Consider the following 16227-nt stretch of genomic DNA (forward strand, 5'->3'; position numbering starts at 1 on the left):
CATTCAGCTTGTGCTGCATTTCAACTATGATCAAGATGCAAAACTGAAGACTTACTGACACTGCCGTTTAAGGGATGCCCTCAGCCCACACTCCAGATCATATTCACTCTCCCTCTAAACAGCAAAGCTGAGAGAGCAGAGGACCCTCTCTGGAGCACACAGGACCCAAACATGTCTGGTGACCTAGTAGGGCTTAATATGCCCCCAAGTAACTGGAGAGGATAACTAGAGGACAGGAGAGAAACAGGAGAGAAACATACTCTAGAGCATCCCACAGTGTAGACTTAAACTAAGTGCCAGTCCTTGCAAGGAGCCCTTCCCATGTCAATGCTATTTTTAAAATTATGGCCTAGATGCTTTCCCAGCTATCCTACATAGTTCAAAATGATTGATCTGATGATCTTTGCTTTCCCTTACTGTCTTGTAACAGCAGCCTGCAACTCCCAAACTTCAAGGTTTGAAGCTTGACCTGCTCAACCATGGCTGGTATGTCTCACTGCAGAGAATCGGCTGCGGCCAATTGAGCCAAGCTGGGCTCCCCCCACACCCAAGACTGGTGCAATGTTTGGGGATCACTTCCACCCAAACAACCTCATCTCCAGCTCCCAAAACAACACAAGTGCATTGCTCATACTAACCATGGGAGTCACAACTCCAGAAAAGCCTTTCTACATGGTGCTGAAGGATTTCCTCACAAACCCCCAAAGGCCAGCCTTGGATGACCAAGTCTCCTCCCACAGCCTATGCTTTCCTCATCCCAGCTTTTCTCCCCTTTCCTGACTAGTCCTGGCCAGTGAGGAGCTCCTTGTGTAGGTGAAGGATAAGAAGCATACTTCACTTTGGGGACCAGTGACACATCTGTTATTATGAGCACCAGCAGTGGCTACAAGGGGTCAGATGGGCATCTTGTCCCAACTGCCCTTGCTGTGAAAGACTTTCTGCGTCCTCTTGCTGTCAAAAGTCAGTGTAGGATGCATAAAAAATACGGGACTGAAAGGAACAAATTGTGACATTGATGACCATCCCTTGAATATCAGAGAGCTGTTTAAAAAATATAGTGTAGGAGGAACATCCAATTTGCAAATTGCCGTAGTCCAGGAAACACCCGCACAATCATAAAGTGAATAATGAAAGACCAAAGGTCCCAAAATATGCTTGTTACAGGTGTGGAAAGATAAAATATACTGGCAGTGTCCTTGATCCCTGTGGAGGATGTGGCAGGCGAAACTGTACAACTGACAGCAGAAAGCACACCACGGCGCTGCGGAGGAAGGGAAAAAGAAATCCTACATGTTCCTATTACCATGACCAGACTGTGGGAAGAAAATGAAATGGACACAGGAAGGCAATGTCATGAAGTGACCAGTTGCTCTAGGTCTGTCCTTGCCTGTTGGGAGCTACTCAGCCAAATTCATTTAACTGATTCTCCAAGGAACTGACAAACTGGTAGAAATCCAAAGTAACTCAATTTGAAGGGATGCTCTGGATTCCTACCCATGTGCATCCATCTCCCTGGATGTGATCTGAACTGAAGTGAGTAGCTTCAGCACTGCAGGTTCATACAGAAATATTCCCATACCTCACCAGTTACTCAGCAGGTGGGAGCTGACACAGTGCTGTAAGGTACATGCCAAATAGAAATGGTCAGAAAATAGTTTCAGTGGGTGTGTGCAGAATAATGTGACTCATACTGATCAGGATTCGGTGGAGTGCCCCTTACCTGCAGCAGGGAAGGAAGGGTGCATGGCTAGAAATTCCCTTTCTCCATCAGAGCCCCTTCCCCAGTATTGCAGGCCCTTAACAAACAATGATCAGCTGGGGAAAATCTTAAGAAATGCACAAAGGTACAGCCTCTTGCCTTTAAAAAGAAAGCAGCAACTTGCTCTGGTGACTGTTGATGTCATCTTCCTGGCACTAACACCTGCAAATATGATACCTCCTGATGTTTTAAAACAGAAACAGTCTCTCTCAGTCGTCCCCTTTGCAGCCCATAGGAGATGGAGCAGAGCTGAAAACCTGTCAGCCAAAGAGTTTTCAGCTGGGTTCGGCTGCTCAGATTACATTGAAGGGTAGAGAAAGCTGAGCTCAATTCTGCAGGGAACGAGGCCCAAGATCATCTTGTCTCTGAGGTCCAGTTCCCACCAGATTTGGGATCTTGTGTTTACAAACTCCCTTCTGGCCAAAAATTTCATTGCTCTGGTAGGAAAGGTGCTGTTGCAAGGGGGGAGTCTCTCAGGTGCCTGAAATGTTTGCTGTGATCCCCTGAGAAATCAGGTGATGTGATGGGGACAGAAATTAGTGGGAGCTGATGGAGATCTACCTTTCTCAGGATTATGTTCTTGGCCTATAAATCTGTGTCTCTTCATTTGCCTATGATACTGCACATGTCTGACTTCACAGGGAAAGCACAGGGATTAATCAGCCACTGCAGCAAACCCCACATGTGTCCACACTGCTTTTAGCACATATTTCCTAATCATCATCAGTGAACAAAGTGGAATCTCAGGCGGGATGCTTGGGAGGGCTTGTTAAAAGCTAATCATGCCTACGTGAATAGAAAAATCAATAGCTGAGGGCAAAGCAACAGCCCAGCTTGTTAGAGCCTCCGACTGAAGTGCCCTTTGTAACACCGGTATTACACAAGACCTCCTGCTGTTATTTGCAAGGCAGTAGCTGCCACAAATGCATATGCTGTATCTGGTGACACTTCAAACACTGTCACATGCACACTCCTCAGATATACATCAAACACCCCAGCTCATACCACTGAGGAATTAGGATACCCCTCAGTGGGACCCCAAGATTGAACACACAGAGGAAATCCAACCCATGCAGAGCCAACAAAAAGCCTTGGCCTTTTACGGAGTCTTCCCACGAGCTCTGCATATGGGAAAAATGGGCTGCACTCATGAGAGAAATGGCATTTTTGGCACAGTGTAACATCACCCGAAGGGCCGTGTAATGGCTGTATAATGTTTAAACTCCTATAGTCTCTCAGAGATGCTCTAGTCCTGGTTGTGCTTTGCCCGTGTGCTCTCTCTGTAAACTCCACTGCCATGGGAGAGCAAGAACCAGTGCCTAAGAGTTGTGGTAGGACACCTCAGCAGGCCAAGGAGGACAGGGCTGCAATGGTCTGCCCTTCAGTTTTCCAGATGGTAATCACAGGGAACATTGAGGAGCAGTGTCCACCATGCTAGACAGGCTGTTTCATACTGTGGCAATGCAGCCCTGTCCCCCATGGCCACTTCCACAGTTTTCTGCACTAAGTGAGCGTGGAGACGATGGGAGATCCTTGGATCTGCAGGGAGCAGATCACTTCTGCATTCCCTACAGCATTACCCAAAAGATCTGGGATTTATTTCTTTAAGACCCTCATGGTTTGCATTATATATTGCTCTGACAGTCAATTATCCTTCACATGAAAAACTCAGTGGCATTCTGAGAGGATTCCTTTAACTACCGTGTCACATCCATTATGCTCATAAACACTTTAACAATAACTCCAAATTAAATACACCATGTGCATGTATATCTGTACTGTCTCTTTTCCAGGTTACAATCACATCTATCCTGTCAGGAAAAATATGGAGGCAACCTGCTGCCTTCCATGAAATTCTCCCTAGTATCAATAATCTTTTGTATATTTTGTAGTATTATTTTCTGCGTTAGGTCCTTATTATATTATTATAGCTTTTACTGGCCAGATGGTCATAAGATGGCCCACTTCAGAGAGGTCAGCGGGAGCTCAGAGGTGAGTAACAGATGTTCACTTTAGGGACGTACAGCACCACCAGCATTCCATAGGGGCATGATCCCAAAAGGGGACAGGAGCATGCAGGAGTATATTATTCTAGTGCTGATCACTGGGACAGGGTGACCTCTTGACCTGTCATAACTCAAGTTCTGTGAGCTCTGAGAAGAGGAAGGAAACCTCTGCCTGGTGGTGAAGGAGCATGGTCAGATAAGATTAATTGTTGCCATTTCTCCTGTTGGGTTGTGATGCAGTATCACAGAAGATCCCTTTAAAATCAAGGAGATACATGGAAAGCGAGGCAGATATTTAAATTAAACACCCTATTCCCAGCATTACAATTTGTCATACTATGTGTGGTTTTCATGTGCTGCTTGCAGGGTAAAATTAGTTGTGGGTCCCATAAGAAGAGACAGCATTTGCTGTTTCTTAGAGAGTGATCAAGGTTTTACCGGTGTATCTCCAGAAGGCAATGACACACAGCCTGAAGCTAGGAATGTGCTAATGAAGGCACACAACAGAAAACTTAATCAAAGACTCTGAGAGACTAAAGGGAATTAAGTAAGGTTTCAGCAGTACTGTGCGGCACCAAATGCCTAGTCAGGAGAAATAAAGAAAGGAGTTTTCCTAACAACGAAGTAAAAAAGCCCACAAAACCCATGGCTCTCTAGCTTAGTGTGGCACAGAAAGAAAAGTTCAATCTTTTTTTGGTACCTCCTCCCCCCGGGAGATAGATAACCTTCACATAATGACAGGACAGCCCAACTTATAGTAATAGAAAGAGAGGTGGAAGCTACATCAGGCTTAGTGCAGCCAGTGAGAAACTATACTCTTAAGCATAATCTTCTGGGTGTGTTTTGTTATTTTAGCTTCTTTTTTGTGCTGTGTATCATTATTTCCAAATCTGCATTTTTAACTTTCTTATAGCCTTGAATCTTGGCACGCAACGAAGCATGCCTCATCCAAGATGTGGCACATCTCAAAAGCAGAGCTCAGCAGTGCTCTGCCTATCGCCCAGCTCCACATTAGGCTACTGGTACCCCATGTGAACAGCTGCCCATGTGACTGCTTAGGCTAGTTTGACAGCTAGTATTTGCAGGGCTTGGGTGAAGAATAAATGTCTTCTAAGGACAGTTAGTCTCTGGTCAAGTTCCTTGGAATGAAGCAAAGTACTAGAAAACACATGTAATCTCTAAAGACCTTTGTACCAATGGCATAATCAGAACAGAATAAATGCCTTGTGTCAGTAAATGAAAGTCATAATTTCTCTTAGAAAAAGCAAGACTGGATTAGCTTTGGGGCAAGTGTGGTACAGAGATGTAAACAGCTCAGACAGAGGTCTGAGTGTTTCTTTGGACGGCATCTGCTGAACAGGTTGTGTCTGCTCAGAAAAGCACAGACATAATTTTTTTCCTACAATCAGATTGCTATTTTGGCCATAGGAGAAAAAGTAGCATAAAACACAAAGAGGTTTGGCAAAGGTAGCGTCCCAAGTAAGTTTGTGGAGCATATTTGGGAAAAGCATATTTACACTACTCCAGGAAGAATGCTGAGAAGAAATTTTGTTTGTAAACCAAATAAAGAAAAGCACATGCTAGCCTGGCCAGCCCACCTGCAGCACAGCTTTGCTGCAAGGGTTGACCAGAAGGGAAACTGTGGTGACAGCCCAGAGAATGATGATCTCTGACAAGCAGCCAGAGTCTGGTAGTGTCTGGTGACCAGCTGTAGCTGGGAAACCTCTCTGGCATGTGGTAAATTTGTGGGTAGCATGTCTATACCTTGAGACTCCCGAAAATGTTTGTGACATGAGGCAACCACACCAGCGAGGCATGAAATTTAAACAGATGAAAGTGTGTATTGCTTCTTTAATCAATACCTGGTGTGGTGGAAAGTTTTTGAATGAATGATTTCTTGGAAGCTGGTTTCAGTCTGCAGCTCATCTTGCAAGTGTCCTACAATTTTGGTCAGGTTTGTCTATTTTTGGTTCTTGTTTCTAGTCTTCTGTTTGTTAACGAAACAAGAAGGGGCCTCCCCAGAGGCTCTTACAGCACTGAAAGAGAAGACTGAAAGGAAGAAGGAAGTCACTTAAGGAGCTGTGAGGGCCAGGCAGCAGAAGCAAAAGGATTCACATGTGAAAAAAAGAAAATTTAGGAGCATACTGTGATGAAGTGAGACAGTCCTAGAGTCAGACTTAAACTGAAAGACGAACTCAGTGCTTGATGAGTATAATGTTAATGAAAAGCACTGGAAACCAGTCAGTTTAATGTGCTTACAGGTAGATGCCTATGTTTGCTATGAGTGGAGCCTGGGGATTCCTGTAACGTACCTGGGAAGTCTAACACAGGCAGCTGAGGCATTGGTTGGTCTTGCAGCAGATACAGCTGAAGAGGATGTTAATTGGAGTAGTCATGGTTTAGAGCCCCACAAATAAACATAAATCAACATAAATTTTAGTTTATGCTCACATGACAGTTCCTACAAATTACTGCAACTCAGGAGGAGGTACACATCAGTTTGGTTGGCTTTGTTATGGGGGAGCAGCCTTCAGGAGATGTGCAGGGTAGTTACCACTCCAGCCATCCCACCCCGGTGCAGAGCAGGAGCCCTTGGAAAGAAACACTCTGAGATAGAGACCATCTTCCCAGAGTCTACAAGGATACCACAGAACGGGTGGAGGGGTCTAGAAGAGAATAGAAGGGAAAGCAATCCTAACTGGGATGCAAGACAGCACTCTGTTGCAACCAAACATAAATAAAGCAAAGCATTGTTCTCGCTCCCCTCACACCTGTATCAATATATTTCGTACTGTTGTAAAGCCAAAGCTATAGATTTAAGATGGAAAAGTAAACTAAAGCTTGTTTGTCCAGGAAGTGAAATAGCAGGTGGGGAAAGCATTGGCAACGTTCCCAACAACAACAAGAGTACAAATAGCACGCAACAGCTCTTACCAAAGGGCAGGGGAAAGAAAGTGAAGGTCTTGATATTAGACTAGTAGGTAATCCAGATTGCTGCTGAAATTGCAACTCGCAGTAGCTGCAAGTCCCAGAAAACTCAGGATCACATGAACAATGGAGTAGGAAGGAATCAATGGATGAAAGAATAATACTGAATAACCTATGGAGGTGGGCAGGGAGCTGCACAGGCCCCTAGAGTGAGTCAGGGAAAAGGAGTCTTGTTTATCTACGGACCATAGTTATCAGCCCTGTCTACAGGGCATGCACCCAGCTTTGACCTTGGATCTACCATAGTGTTGCCCAGCCCTCAGTCTAAGCATCTCACACAGCTGTCCATCACTGGAGCAAATGGGGAAAAGCAAAATCTTTAACGGACTGTGATCTACCTGCATTCCTCTCAATGCTCCTGCTTGGGGTACGGCACTGGACACACTAGCAAAACCGCATAAGTCAACCTTTGAGATGTGAAAATCAGTTTTAAATATATAAAAATATATTTAAATATATATGTAGCTACAGACAGTAGAGCAGAACTCACCTCCTTGAGCTTTCCTGCCGTATGAGTCTTGGGGACTCAGGCAGCTTTTCATCATCACCTCTACATCAGTTTACGTGTGTGCAAGAACCTAATCCTGCTCCTCCTGGAGCCAATGCTGAGCACCTGCAAACATTTATGGGTCCTAGACTGGAGTGTAAGGGACTGGACAGCTATCTGGACTGAACACTGCCAGGTCAAGTGCATGGAAGGTGGGTCACCAGCGAGCACAGAGTAGTGCCTGTAATGCAGACAGACAACCAACTGGCTGGCCTTACCCTGGGGATCTGTCTTGTCCGATGGTGATAAACTATTCCCAGTGAAGCTGGAAGCGGGTTTCCAGGCTGACTTGAAGAGACTCATGCTGCCAGCAAACAGGATGATTTACTTTGATATCAGCAAATTCGCCTACTTAACTGTTCCCTTCCTTCCAGTTATTTTTTTGCTTAAGACTGGAATAGTGACTGTCAGTAATGCTAAATGATGTGTAGGTCATGAATAAGCTAACACCTAGAACAAAGCTAAAGTGCACTGTCACACATTTGACTAAATAGAGATCCACAGAGAGTTTTTATCACTAAGAAAAATAAGCCATTTGCTTGAAAGGAAGTAAACAGTTACTTCTGTAACGTGAATTGCGGTGTTACTTTCCTCTGATGGTTTGCAACCAAGTTAACACTGAGAGATAAAGAGAGGGCTTCTATCGCCAATAATATAGCCTTAACCTTTCCTTTCAATACTGGTTTTGAACTGATTTGTCATTTGCAGAGGTATACATTAAGGTTAGTGCAGCAAGTTCACTTTAGCTAAAACAAATAGGTTTCTTCCCCCCATGGTCTCACTAAGCAATCTCCTGCTGGCTTCTGTGGGACTTACGTGAGGATACCTGAATAATCATGTTTCCATGGGCAGAGAGAGAAGACCAATGCTCTGTGGTAAAAATCCTCCTTCAATACATGCTAGAGTGTCTTATTCCTGGGTTGACAGTCAAGCTAGTGTCAGATATGGGGTAACATTGGAAGATTTTCTATGTCAGATGAGCAAGGGTTTGGGGGGGAGGGGTTATTTTTCTCTGTAGTAGAGAAGGCACTTTGGACCTGTTTCACCTAGTCAATTCTCCACCTTCATAAGGTCTTTGGGCATCCATGATTTGGCATCACCTCTTTGCAATGTGACCCATACTAGTTTAATGAAACAAAAATAACTATGCCAAGAAAAGCATATCCAGGTGAAACCTGATGTTGTGATTTCTATATAAGGGTCTTAAGCAAGTGGTGCAAATGCTCCATCCCAGTCTCACACCCTCCAGTTTTAAAGGCAGTGAGACCATTTATCACTTAGTACACAACAGGCCAGAAAACAACACTCATTAATTGGCCCATCTACCAGTTTGAGCTAGAGCCCATCTCCTCCAGAGACGGTCAGTTATGATGCAAAACCCTTTATGATGGAGGCAAGACGTTCCCATGTTTCATGCCTTTACTATTAAATTAAAATGCAGTCGCCAGTAATGAAGATAGGGAGAGCTCGGAGCACCTTTAGATTTAAGCACACAGAGGAGAAGCCTGGCTTTCCCTTCAGAAATTTTAAACAGGGAGAGAAGAGGGGCCTAGATCCAAAGCCAGTAAAATGGATATGTGTTTTCCCACTGACACTGGAGACCTTTGCTAAAGCCTCACTGCAGTGGTCCCAACTCACTCTACCTTTGAGTGTCACTGACACCCTAAAGCTGGCACTACATAAAGAAAACTTAGACACAAGACCCATCGAGAACCAACATTTACAGATGCAGAATAATCCAGTGTGCAAAAGGAAAAAAATACACAGGAAAAAATAGGTGAAATCTGGGTTCTTATGCAAGTTTTTACACTTTTCTTCTCAAAGAAGAAATTAAAAAGTTGTCCTACCTGGCAGTTTGTGTCTTCTTTTCTCCCTGAAGCTGTTTGCCACGACAAGCAGAAGGGATTGTTTTCAGCACCATACAAAAAAGCTGCAGCTTCTTTTAAAATCCCTAGATGGTTTATCCGCAGAGCACACGAGGCTGCTCCCCAGCTCAGCTGCGAAGCTCGCTGGGGAACACCATGCTTTCCAGGATGTGGAGGTAGACCTGTGCAGGGGCACGCTGAACGCGATCCAGAAGTTACAGGATGTCTTGGTGTGCTTTGTGTACTTGATAAGGACTGCAAGAGAAAAGGCAAAGTTCCCAAAGCTGTGGGTGGAACATGGCACTGTGTAGCACTGAGTAAATAAAAAGCAATTGCTTGTTGGACTCGGGTATGACATCAGGTGTTACAAAGGTAGGCAGGACTCTGTACTTCATGTAGGAGAAATGTGGCCTTAAAAACCTGCTGGTGCACACTGCTGTGGCTAAAGTAGCAGAGACATGCAAACGAGACATTGTGCTCAATTTTCAGCAATCAACAGATTTACTTTTTTAGACAGCACTCAGATGGAGAATTTCAATCACACAATATATTCTTTCTCAAAGGTCAGACATTTCATTACCTCCTACAAGGATGTAGAAAATGTATGTAACTGCTGTGCAATAATCAATTATTCAGGGGGTTTATGGTGCCAAGTACAACAGGATCCTGATTCAGGCTTCTGGATGCCATGGTTATGTGAAAAAAAGAAAAAAGTAGATTTGGCTTTTGACACAAAGTTATTTGTTTCAATGCCCTCTTCAGCCTAAAAAAAAAGTTTACAGAGATAAGTCTGAGAAAGAGAAGAGACAGAGCTAATCTAAAAAAATCACCTAAGTACAACCATGATAGGGTGTAATATGAAAACTTAAGGTAAAAAAAAAAAGAAATCTAAATAATGGCATTTATCAAGATACACCAGCGTTGCAGATTTTCCTACAATCTGATAATGCAAACTTCCAGTGCTAATTCACAAGCTTTGATTTGCTCCTGTAGGCTTTTTTGCCATCTACTTTTAGGTTTGATGACATATTCTGCCTGAAAAATTCAGAATTAGTGTCAGGTTTAAATAAATAATGGTTTTTTTCAAAGAAACAGGTTGGGTTTTTTTTTTTTTTTACATTCCTTGCAATATGTTAAATTATTGAAGTGGACAGTCCTGGTAAAACCATTATTTTTTTTTAAATAGGCATACTCACCTTTCCGGGGTCTACAAATGAATAAGCTTTTTTCTGTTCACTTTCCAGTTCTTGTACTAGTTCATGATACTGTTATTGAAACAGAAGAATGCCTTCTTAAGGAAAACGGTGCCACATAGTGCAGAATGCAGGTTCAATATCAATAGTAATATGACAGCCGCTCCTGCTAGCATTTTGCCTCCAAGCACTACAGCTATGAGTCAGCGAGCTGGTAGGAAGACTTTTACACAGCATTCGGAATTGGTCTTGGAGGATACACAAAATTACAATTCTTTCCTGTCTTTGCTATGTTGGTCACCAAAGTAAAAATAACTTCAAATTAACAATGGTTAACAATTTGGAACTAAGAGTACAGCTTGAGATTAAAGCTTTGTAGCATAAGAACCTTTGCTTGGAGTTAAAAAGCTACGGTTTAAGAATGATGCAATTTTTAAGGGCAAAAGAAAGACATGCTGCTGCCTAATGGAAAGCCATTTTGCAAGAACTGCTTACATGATCTGTTCTTCCCTTAACGACCCTCAGCTCTTTCCGGAAGATTTCTTCCAGAGGAGTTCTTTCAAAAGTTGTTGTTCCCTTTACAAAATACAATGTATTGGGGAGTGTTTCCCCTCTCTCCCATCTTCTAGACTATGAGTGGGACCACTAACGTATTTTTCTCGTCCTCTGTGAATTCAGAGTCTACTGAGCGTGTTTCTTCATCCTCAGTTTCTGCTTTAAAAATATCCTGCTATGTTGTGACTTCCTCCTATAGCTGTAATGTGCTGGGAAAGAGGCATGCCACAGACCTCTCGTGATTTCTTGTGGACACTCATCCCACCAGCAATAAGCACAGCAATCATCCTGGAATAAGAAAGTTTAGCATGACACTGATGGATGAAACAGAAGATATTGGGGTTTGGCCCTCAGGCACATCCAAACAGAAGGACAAAACCAGTCTAACTGAAGACTGGTCCTAAAACACAGATGCATCAATCAGCTACATGATTTCCCTCAACATTTTGGACAAGGACCAGGCCTACTCCATTCTCTAGGACCTGCCATGCAGGCCACAAAGACCAAACAGGTTATCAGCCATACGTCTAAGAACATGTACTGTTGGGTGTGAAGAGAAATGGGCACTTTGAGTTAAGACACCATATCTCAGATTGGTTTGATAATAAATCTTCCTGCAAACAGAATGATTATGCCACAAACTGCCAGTGCAGTTTCATGGGACATTGGCTTCAACACAGAAACCACCCCCAGCAGTTCCTGTTTGTCCCCATTCTCAGACTGGGAGCTGATTTGGCAAAACAAGAGGTATTGGTTTGCATTTTTATTGGATTGGTTCCCTTACCTGACTCACTGGCATAAAAGCAGTCTGCACAGTACAATAACAACAAGCTGGTGGGGGTCTGGTTATGTCCACTTGAAGTCATTGCCACACAAACCAGACCACAAGCTTTTTTAATTTTCTTTTTTCTTGGTTGTTTTTTTTTTGTTGTTATTTTGGGGTTTTTTTAATCTTTTCAGCAACTGAGTTTAAAACAAGGTCTCACAAAGACTTGTGTTGTCACAACCCACCGCACAATGAACTGTGATGCTAGGGTCCAGCAGAGGTTAACTCTTAAGCCAGTGTTATGGCTCAAACCAGTGTCTCATGGAAGTGTGCCTTCAAACATGGCAATAATATCAGCAAAAGAAGTCTCCCAGTGGTGCCTACAATATGGACCAGAGAGTGGATGTTACTGAAATGAGGGAAGAGGAGAACACCTACTGTTGAATATTCAGCTTGACCATTTACTGAGAACCCTATTTTATGAAGTGTATTTGCAATAAGGCAGCATTGACTTGCCTTCAAAGACAGGACTTAAATCTCTGGAGGGATCTCCCATGTATATTCACGACAGCTACCCAAACTCACTTGCAGAATTTACAAGTCTCCTACTGAGAAATGTGCCAGCAGATGTTTCCTAACGTTTAATGCTAAGCACCCTGTAATGAGGCTATAAACAGCCTTTCATTCCAAAACATATGAAGGAATAGCACAAGACCCCAGGGAGGGACAGCTCTATAGAAATGGGGTTGTTGTTCCTGGTTAGGATTCAGGCAGCCTGCCCTGGCGTTGTTAGTTCTGGGTTGATTTGTTGTAAGGCATGTCAGACGTTTGCTGCACAGAATCCCTGATGCTTGCACTATGATGGAAAATAAAAAATGGAAGGTGTAAGTAAAGAAAGGGTGTCACAATCTAAGTCTACAAGCAGCACGTGGTCATGTAATCATTACAGCCCACTGCTGTCATGAGAACTCCTAACCAAAGTTTCCATTTTTAAACTTTTGCAATAGTGCAGTTGTCAACTTCCAGTGAATTTCAGGAAGATTCATGAGCCTACTTCCCTTTGGCTGCTGTGAAAAGCCTCAGTTTACCAGCAGTTTGTTAGAATACCAGTGACATAACCTTCAAAGCAACAATTTCTGAGACTTCTGGAGAAATAGAGAAGTTTCAATCGTGGCCGAATACACAAAGCAAAAACTTTCAGCTCTGAACTATCTTATTAGCAGTTAAATGTAGAGAACATTACAAGAAAAGATCATTAAAAGGCAGGAGATACATCTCTATAAAATATCAGCTAAAGAGCAGTAAGAGAATAAAATCTGGTCCCAATGAAGGTGAAACATCCTCAGGTAGGCGTGAACAGCGTGTTCAGAGCTCATATTGTTAGAGGTATGTCAAGGCTTGTGCAAGCTTACTGCTCAGGTTCAGCTCACTTTTTCTGTGGTTGAAGTTAACATCATTAACATGATCCATAGTTAACATCATTAATGTTACAAGACTTTAAACTTACAACAGGATCATAAATTAGAATTCGACCCCACACACCTAACTGTGTGCAAACAAGTAAAAGCTCGCAAAACACGTATTAAACTTGTAGTTGTTTAACACACAAACTCCTACAACTGAAAACGTTTAAAACATTATTGCAGGTGATCACTGACACACCTTTGTCTAGCATCATCCATCCTGAATTAGTCAGTGAGCTCTAAAACATTACAAAATACTTTTATTGAACACATCACATATACAATTACAATAGGCTTCATTAAGAACAACATAGTGCATAAAGGAGTTCAAATGCCCCACAAAAGCAGACTCAGACACACCAATACCCATTCTAGCAGAGGAGAAATTTTGGTGAAGGACTTCCAGAAACATAATGGTTGACATGTTTATATTAAAGGATTAGCATTAAAATACTCTCTCAGCATGACAGGCAAAGCAGAGTATGAGACCCAGTTTCCCCCTGTGGAACAAGGTATTAAAGGCCATTTTCTGGCCCAGCATAAATCAGAAATTAAGCTACAATACTATGTGCTAGTCAAGGATTGGCCTGAGTTTTTTAATTTTCCAGGCCAGGTGGACGTCTTCAACCTCCAGCATTAGGCAGTCAGTGTCAATGGCCCTTAGCAAAACTGATCTGCAGCGTCCAGCGGATGAGAATACCTCCCACTGCTCAAATTCCCATCTGGTATTCACCTCAGTGGCTTTGGATGATCCAGTTTCCGTTCTCAGAAGCTGCTCCCCTGAAGGACCCCTCATGTCACATCCCCTTCTTACAGCATGACTCTCACTGAGAGTCAATTTACAAAGGAGCCATTAATTAATTGTCTCATGCCTTAGGAAGGAAACAGCAGCATGGGCACCCAGGTCACACCTGGCTTTCCTTGCCTGCTCAAATCCACCTTTTTGCCCCAGGAATGGTGGGATGTTACCCAGATTTGCATTATTGCAAATCTCACCCAGATTTTGGCTCTTCATTATTTGATGTGTCCCAAGAGGTGCCTGAGGCTGCCAAGACTCTGGAATAGGTTTGGGGAGGAAAAATTAGGCAGGGATTACATTTTTCTAAGACTTTTCACACGTTCCCATGTTCTTCTGAGCACATGAATAGTTTCCCCTCCACTGCGGGGGCAGCATCCATTAAGGCAGCATCACAGACATACCTAAAAAATTCTGTTTTCCCCAGCAATATTTAGGCTTTTGAAAAGAGGCATCTGACAAATAAGGACAAGAGAAATGATTTCAACAATGACACCCCCAAGTACAGTTTAAATTCACAGGAGATCAAGTTAAACAAGGATGTTATCTTGTTAGCATCATTTCCCCTTTTCCCTGCATGTTTTTGGAGTGCCCATATTCCTTGCACACTAGGGACATCAGATGTTGAGAGATGCAAATTCAAAATTGCTGTGAAGATGCCTGCAATATCCCCCAGCTACCAAAATAAACTTTTGCTTTAGCTTTGCAAAATCATCAAACTTCCTGCTCTCTCCCCTCTCCTCTAAAAAAAAGATAAAGGCTCAGTATAATAGGTGCCCTACTTACCTAAGGCTTTGATCTCTCACAACTCTCTGCTCACTGAAGCTGGAAATTATTTCTGAAGGAGCCCCAGCGTACGTGAATTTATAACCCAGTGAGCCACTGTGCTTTCCAAGAGGGCTGGCTACAGCACTGCATCTGTGAGACTTCAAAGGAGAGAGGAAAGTTATTTTCTATTTACCACTCCAGTTTCCCTCTCTGCTGCCTCTGGATGCTGTCAGCCCTAGAAGATGTGATGATTCTCAGGACAGGCTCTACGCCGAACTTCTATGAACTATATCCAAGGAGAAATATGCTCGTTAGAGGCTTTGCTTTTCCTTGCAAGAGTCAGAGTGTGAAATACAACCGATCAGGCCAATATTGGCCTTTGCTTCAGACACTTAGACACACATACATGCACTTTGCTTTGAAACAGCTACCTGAACCAGTAGGCAAGCCCATGACTAAGCCAATTCTCTCCTGCAACCCCATGGACAGGGTGCTTAGACCTTGGCAAAACATGGACAGTATTTTGAGGGCTTGGATTCCCTCTCACTAAGTTAACTGCAGTGACCATTTCTCAAAGATTATGCCTAACCTGGTCACCTGAGAGCCTTTCCAAGTCTCCAAGCATAAGCCATGGCTGTGTACCAGTTCCTACATTGCTGGGTCTTGCCCTTATATGTAATCTCTCACCACCGGGTGTCATGCCCTACTTTCTACTGGGAAGAAACTTGAGTAAATAGTGTTTCTCCTTGGGGACACTCCAGATGGCTGTGCGGCACACTTGGGCTGGGTCATTGATCTGGACAATGGGATGAAGATGGGGTCTTCCACGCACACCGCTGTGGACACCTGGAGAACAGCTGGGACTCTGCCATGCTGACAGAGCTGCCCTTCCAGTTATGCCTTCAGTTCGGGTGGTTGATTTAATGCCAATCAGTCAACACAGGGATGCATGCTGTGATTGCACAGCTTATGCCACCATCGCATGCATTCATGAAGAGACAGAAAAGTCAGCTTGCTCGATAGCACGGAAATTAACCAAAGTTTGAGTCATCAACCTTAATGGTATTTTAACAATGACTTTATATATGTAGTAAAGCTCTACCATCCCATTTAAAATATTTTTCCCAGGCAATCGTGATTTCTCATTATTTTTGTCATGTATCATGAGCCTTTGTTCCAAGTTCTCTATTAATGGCCTCATTGTGCTGTACTGGAGCAATATCTCTGCCAGACCTAGCTCCAAAGAAAAACAATACAATTATTAACCTGGCAAGGAGAACCCTGTGGTTGGTTGGAGTGGCACTGGGCCAGCAAAACCACAACACTTCCAGGATCTCATCCCTGTATTTCTGCACAGCACCCGATTTTGCATTTTTTATCACCCTGTCCAAGGTAGGATCCTAATGGAGGTAGGGCCTTAAGTGAGTAGTGAAGGATGTGTTACCCCGGCTGAAGCCCCATGCGCAGACCAGGATTCAGGCACACTGGTGTAGCAGGTATGTGGGAAATCTGCTTGTGCTG

General features: G+C 43.4%; 1 protein-coding gene across 1 annotated transcript in view; it reads right to left on the bottom strand.

Annotated features, from left to right (window-relative positions):
* Positions 1-9387, bottom strand: part of LOC115337248 (phospholipid-transporting ATPase ID-like) — an 88140-nt gene extending 78753 nt beyond the window's left edge. Inside the window, exon 1 of the mRNA XM_030005378.2 lies at positions 9148-9387. The gene's annotated coding sequence lies outside the window, so the exon portion shown is untranslated. The remainder of the gene's footprint in view (positions 1-9147) is intronic.
* Positions 9388-16227: the final 6840 nt, after the last annotated feature.

The sequence above is a fragment of the Aquila chrysaetos genome, chromosome Z (assembly GCF_900496995.4).
Source record: "Aquila chrysaetos chrysaetos chromosome Z, bAquChr1.4, whole genome shotgun sequence".
Taxonomy (NCBI): domain Eukaryota; kingdom Metazoa; phylum Chordata; class Aves; order Accipitriformes; family Accipitridae; genus Aquila; species Aquila chrysaetos.